This window comes from Silene latifolia, chromosome 10 (genome assembly GCF_048544455.1).
Source record: "Silene latifolia isolate original U9 population chromosome 10, ASM4854445v1, whole genome shotgun sequence".
NCBI lineage: Eukaryota > Viridiplantae > Streptophyta > Magnoliopsida > Caryophyllales > Caryophyllaceae > Silene > Silene latifolia.
The window spans coordinates 92,396,730-92,404,182 of NC_133535.1; positions in this window are offsets into that span (position 1 = coordinate 92,396,730).

The following is a 7,453-nucleotide window of genomic DNA, read 5'->3' on the forward strand; positions in this document are numbered from 1 at the left end:
CGAATACATGAGTAATGAATTCGTTTCTCATCTTAAAAACGATGGTATTGTATCTCATTTAACTCCCCCTGGTACACCACAATTAAATGGTATGTCCGAGAGGAGAAATCGAACCTTATTAGATATGGTTCGATCTATGATGAGTCAATCTGAGTTACCAGACTCATTTTGGGGGTTTGCCGTTTTATCTGCTATTCGATCACTAAATCAAAGCCCGACTAAAGCAACCGATAAAACTCCATATGAGATATGGAAAGGGAAGGTCCCGAATTTGTCATACTTGAAAATATGGGGTTGCGATGCTTATGTCAAGAACAAGTTTGATGATAAGCTAGCCCCTCGTTCTGACAAATGAATCTTTGTAGGCTACCCAAAGGAAACCCGTGGCTATTACTTATACAACCGTAATGAGAATAAAGTGTTTGTGGCTCGTGAGGCTGTCTTTCTAGAAAAGGAATTTATTTCTAGGAGACAGAGTGGGAGAAAATTTGAACTTACTGAAGTTCAAGAGCCACAAACTGAGGAGATGATAGAGGAAGACGTTCCTTCTTCGTACGCTTCAGTTATTATTCCTTCTGAACCTTGGAGGTCAAGCAGGATTAGTCACCAACCCGATAGATATCTGGGAGTTATCGAAGAGGATGGTGATTATGAAGTATTGCTTTTAGAAAGTGATGAGCCGGCCACCTACAAAGCGGATATTGCTAGTCCTAACTCAAAATTATGGATTGAAGCCATGCAATCCGAAATAGATTCTATGTACGATAATCAGGCATGGGTCCTGGTTGATGCGGTCGTTTCTACACCAAAAATAATATTTATAAATTCCAAACTACAACTAGCAAGCGGTAGTAAGGGTCGATCCGCAGGGAGGTAGGGAGTTCTAAGTGTCTTATCTTAGTCTATGAATTTTCTGGGGGGTTTTGATTATTTCAACTGAACTAAAGAGACTAAGGAAAGAGAGATAAAAATAGAAGAAATTAACAATAGAGGGAAGGAACTAGGACTTCGGTCATCAATAAACGTCGATCAATTGCGCTAAGGTCACAAATCAGTCGATGTGTCGGTCTAAGGGGCAACGAATATCTCCTTTCGGTCTCAATTCGCCCTAAAATGCTATTAGCTTAACTTTCGCCCTCACTAAAGCATCCTATTGTTCACTTCGGGTCTCCCCTATTCCAACCTTTCGGTCCAGGTCAAGGGTTACCAATATTAAAAGGCTAATTGTGTCGACTCAACTAGCAGGATACAGTTAAAGCAGCGATTAACAACATAGACTACAACAACAACGACAGATCTAATAACCTAATTAGCAACTAACATCAGTCTAATGAATCACCTAATCCTAGCAGAGGTATTTAGCTAGACATGAATAAGAGAGTAAGAACAAGGGAAGGGGGAATAATAAACATTAAATAATTAAAGAGAAAAAGGGAGAGAAAGAAGTTACAGTAGAAATAGATCCGGAAATAAGAGAGAATAGCAGTAACAGTGTATTAGAAATAATAAGAGAAGAGAAGCAACGTCTGAGGTCCAAAGACGAGTTACAAATGACATCCTCACTTCCTATTTATAAGAAAATAGGATTATTAACTAACCTAATGACGGAACAAAGCTTAAAAGCCCAACCCGTAAGAGAATCCACTCGATCGAGTGGTTTAGAACTACTCGATCGAGCAAAATAAAGCTTAAACCACTCGATCGAGTAGAAAAAGGACTCGATCGAGCAAAAATTGTACTCGATCGAGTACTTTCCAGCTACAGTTTCCTGCTTTGCGCACTGAACTTCAAACGGCTGCCATTTCTTCGTTACTTGGGCAAACAGGGCAATTCCGGTGGCGTTGGAAAGCTAAGAGGACAAGATTCCATCTCCAATTGGAATCACCTGAATATCTGTTGCATAACTCGAGATATGACTCTTCAAAGTAGGCACTAGCAATTTGAAGTTCTTCCTTTATTCGCCTAGCTATCTTTCTTCTTTGCGCATCTCAAAATAGCTACATTCCCGCTCCAAATTCACTCTTCCTCCAAATGCATGCTAAACGGACGGTAAAAGGCTTGTTTTCACTACTTTTGGATTCATTCCTGCAAATAAGACAAAGTAACCCAAAGTAGCATATTCGGGGCATTTCGTAGCATAAAACCACGATAAAATCATAGAAATACGTGCATAAAATAGGCTAAAAAGACTATATAAAATGCACGTATCAAATCTCCCCAAACCAAACCTTTACTCGTCCTCGAGTAAACTAAATGCAACTAATGGAACGGAAAAAGATAACTCAGAGCTAGCTACAAATGCCCACTTAAGCCAATTTAATGCAAGCAAACTAACACTTATAGCAAATAGTCAAATGCAAACGAGTTACAAGATGTTTATAAACAAAGCTGAACCGTCGACCTTGCAAGACCTTTAATAATAGACTCTTACGGGCCACTCTTCTCTCATGAAGCAAAGGGTGAACATATATATGTAAGAGAGAAAGAAAAATAGTCGCTCACCTAAACTACGACCCACATAAACATGCATGCAACTAATATGATAGACAATTCTAGCTACCGCACATACATTCCAACCAAACAAGGTCCTGTCACAGCCGAGGGCTTACAAAAATATGGTAAGGTGAGGCAATGGGTAAGAAAAGGCAAAACATTTATGGGAGTGTGGAGGTATAGGTGATCAAGCTAGTACCTAAACAAAACCATATGAAACATATCCATTTCCAACTCAATTATGAATTGCGCACATGCTCTTCATTTGGCATAAGATCTCACCAAACCAAACCAAACATACTCCTCAAATAATGTAAGATAGATCATAGGAGCAGAAACCGTCAACCAAACAACATTTTTCTTCGATTTTTTTTCTTTTCTTTCTTTATTTTTTTCCGGTTTCTTCTTCTTTTTCTTCGAATTTTTTCTTTTTTTTTTCAACTTCTCTTTTTTTTCTTCTTTTTCACGTCTTTTTTAATCCTCCTCCTTTCCTTCATAAATTACCAACTCCAAGTCAACAGATACAAGCCAAAATTTGATACAATGAAATATATACCGCAAAACATACACTAAACTAGCTTGACAGGGCAGGCTAAATTTGGAATGTAGCTAAGGGTCAACTGGCAAATTTGGCTAATGTGGAGTTTAAATGGGTAAAAATGAAAGAAAGGGAAATTGTAAGCACCTCCCTGCATGTGACACCAACCACTAACCCGAATGTATGAAGGCAAAAAGCAATTGAATTTCATATACGTGCAAATTAATGATACATGATGTGCAAGGAGTAACTACTCACAATCCTACATGAAACTAGTCACAAATGACACCAGTTTATAAGGCTCTAAATCTTAGAAATTATAAGTAGGTTGCCAAAATTTCAGGTCAAGTCTATATGTTCAGCTAAATTAAACATTAACTCGTAGATTATGCAAAAGACAAAGCTAAAAGATAACGATTTAATGCAAGGCTTAAGCGAAAGACAGTTGCAGTGCAATTTCATCATTGAAATCTACCGTTCCGACTCAACCTATATGCTAAATTAAACGTGAATTTTTTTTGAATTTTTAACAATTTTCTGATTTTTATTGAATTTTTTGAATTTTAACGAAAATAAACAACAATGCAAACATAAATTAAATGTGATAACTGAAATGCAATAAAAACAATATGCAGACACAAATATGGATGCATAACCTCCCCAAACCAACCCGTACAATGCCCCCATTGTACCAAAACATGGAAAGGAAATGCAAACTGAAAGAGAAAGAGAGTAAATGCGGAAAACTCACAAGATAGCGCGAATAAAGGGACCTCCCCAAACCGACCATGAACATGGGAGGTTGCTAAAGGTCCAGAAAACCGTCTCAGGAAGCTAATCCAAGTTAAAAGCACTCGATAGCAAATGAACAAAGAGTCAATCGAGTAGAATGGGCGCTCAAAACCGCTCGATCGAAGGGAAAAACAATCGATCGAGTGGTTCTCTATTTGCAGTGGTCGATCGAGTAAAAATTTCACTCGATCGAGTGAATCCATCAGCAAAAGTACTCGATTGAGTAGAAAAACTACTCGATCGAGTGATCCTCGATGTAATTCCTGCAAAACGCAAATAAAACAGCCGCAAACTAACAAGACAAGCATACTGAGATAGTTTATGGTATAAAAACCATTTATTACGACTGAAATAAAATAAAAATGCAAAATAAAATCTCCGGGTCGCCTCCCGAGTAGCGCTAGCTTCAGACAGGTCCCAAGTCGACCTCTTTTTCTTCAGCAGCTTACTCTAATGGAGCCCAGTCAAAACAACTCAAGGCTCGCAGCAACCTGTCAAATAGCTGCGCATGTGCTACACAAAACTGTAAGTAGCACCATAAGATAGAAATAACATAGGAAATCAAAACGTAAAAACATTTAAACTTAACAAATTTCCTATGGCAGCTCCTAAAATTGTTCACAAAATAATTCTGCCCTCCAGCTAAGAGCGGAATATAAAAGCTTAAGTTAACCACAGGTGGAGAATTAATGAACTCAGGTGCATTCGACTCAAAATTAACGCGAGTAGAATTAAAATACTCTGACGGGTATGAAATGTGAGGTGGAGGAGTCTGGTCAACTAAGGGAGAAGGTGGATAATCGTCCCAAATGCATGGGATAGCAAAGTCAAATGGGTCAATGGGGTCTCCTAAAATAGGCTCATCATCGATATCATCACAAGTATCCCATTTAGCCTCTAGACTATCACTCTCCTCATCGCTAGACTCGTCAAGATGGAGGTTCTCAAAGAGAGCCTCCAAATCGTCCTCACTAACATTGCAAGAATCATAAAGGGGTTCTAGACTATCCTCATAAAAAGGATTGTCAACCACGCTAATGGTCTCTTCTATGTCTCCGTCAGCATTTCCTAGATCGGTTTCTAAGGTCTCACCCACCCCCTCATCTGAGTCAACATGAAGAGAAAAAGTAGGTTTAAGAGATTCAGTAGCAAACCAATTAAAGAATTCTAATACCTCAATTGCGGGGATTCCTTCGAAATCCCACTTACCTATAGACTCGAGGTATGCTCGCGTAGGGCCATTCATATGCCGGACAATAGTGCAGCATATTTGGAGATCAGTAAAGGCATCTCGTCTGGGCTCAATAAACTCCCAAAGTCTGGCTAAATAAGCACCAAAGATTTCATCCTCTTCCTGTGGAAAACTTAGAACATGAAACATGAGAACGGTCTCAAGGAACCGAAGTTCCCTGAGACTAAAGAAAGAAAGACTAAAATTAAAGACAACTAAAACTAGCGTTGCCTCCCCGGCAACGGCGCCAAAATTTGATGCGGTCGTTTCTACACCAAAAATAATATTTATAAATTCCAAACTACAACTAGCAAGCGGTAGTAAGGGTCGATCCGCAGGGAGGTAGGGAGTTCTAAGTGTCTTATCTCGCCTATGAATTTTCCGGGGGTTTTGATTATTTCAACTGAACTAAAGAGACTAAGGAAAGAGAGATAAAAATAGAAGAAATTAACAATAGAGGGAAGGAACTAGGACTTGGTCATCAATAAACGTCGATCAATTGCGGCTAAGGTCACAAATCAATCGATGTGTCGGTCTAAGGGGCAATGAATATCTCCTTTCTGTCTCAATTCGCCTAAAATGCTATTAGCTTAACTTTCGCCCTCACTAAAGCATCCTATTGTTCATCATGCTGGGTCTCCCTATTCCAACCTTTCGGTCCAGGTCAAGGGTTACCAATATTAAAAGGCTAATTGTGTCGACTCAACTAGCATGATACGATTAAAGCAAACGATTAACAACATAGACTACAACAACAACGACAGATCTAATAACCTAATTAGCAACTAACATCAGTCTAATGAATCACCTAATCCTAGCAGAGGTATTTAGCTAGACATGAATAAGAGAGTAAGAACAAGGGAAGGGGGAATAATAAACATTAAATAATTAAAGAGAAAAAGGGAGAGAATGAAGTTACAGTAGAAATAGATCCGGAAATAAGAGAGAATAGCAGTAACAGTATATTAGAAATAATAAGAGAAGAGAAGCAACGTCTGAGGTCCAAAGACGAGTTACAAATGACATCCTCACTTCCTATTTATAAGAAAATAGGATTATTAACTAACCTAATGACGGAACAAAGCTTAAAAGCCCAACCCGTAAGAGAATCCACTCGATCGAGTGGTTTAGAACTACTCGATCGAGCAAAATAAAGCTTAAACCACTCGATCGAGTAGAAAAAGGACTCGATCGAGCAAAAATTGTACTCGATCGAGTACTTTCCAGCTACAGTTTCCTGCTTTGCGCACTGAACTTCAAACGCCTGCCATTTCTTCGTTACTTGGGCAAACAGGGCGATTCCGGTGGCGTTGGAAAGCTAAGAGGACAAGCTTCCATATCCAATTGGAATCACCTGAATATCTGTTGCATAACTCGAGATATGACTCTTCAAATTAGGCACTAGCAATTTGAAGTTCTTCCTTTATTCGCCTAGTTATCTTTCTTCTTTGCGCATCTCAAAATAGCTACATTCCCGCTCCAAATTCACTCTTCCTCCAAATGAATGCTAAACGGACGGTAAAAGGCTTGTTTTCACTACTTTTGGATTCATTCCTGCAAATAAGACAAAGTAACCCAAAGTAGCATATTCGGGGCATTTCGTAGCATAAAACCACGATAAAAGCATAGAAATACGTGCATAAAATAGGCTAAAAAGACTATATAAAATGCACGTATCACTGGTTGATTTACCTGATAAGGTGCGACCTCTTCAGTGTAAGTGGATATTTAAGGTCAAAATCGGCATAGATGGACATAAAGATGTCCACAAAGCTAGACTCGTTGCAAAAGGTTTTACCCAAGTTCATGGTTTACACTATGATGAAACCTTTGCACCTGTTGCTATGCTAAGATCTATTCGGATAATGTTAGCAATTGCTGTATTTCATGACTATAAAATATGGTAAATGGATGTCAAGACTGCGTTCCTGAATGGATTTCTGGAACAGGAAGTGTACATGACACAACCTGAAGGTTTTGTGGATCCTAAAAATCCTAACAAAGTATGCAAACTTAAGATATCCATTTATGGTCTTATGTAAGCTTATAGGAGTTGGAATCATCGCTTTGATCATGTCGTTAAACAATATGGTTTTTCTCGAAGTGTTGAAGAACCATGTTTATACATGAAGTTTAGTGGGAGTAAAGTTGTTTTCTTGGTCTTGTATGTGGATGACATACTACTCATTGGAAATGATGTACCAATGCTAACTTTTGTTAAGAAGTGATTGGGAAATCATTTTAAAATGAAAGATTTGGGAGAAGCTCAGCGCATCCTAGGTATCCGAATCTATCGAGAAAGATCTAAAAGGATATTGACATTGAGTCAAGAAGCTTATGTAGATAAGATTATTGACCGATTCAATAGGAAGAACTCTAAGAGAGGGTTTTTATCAATT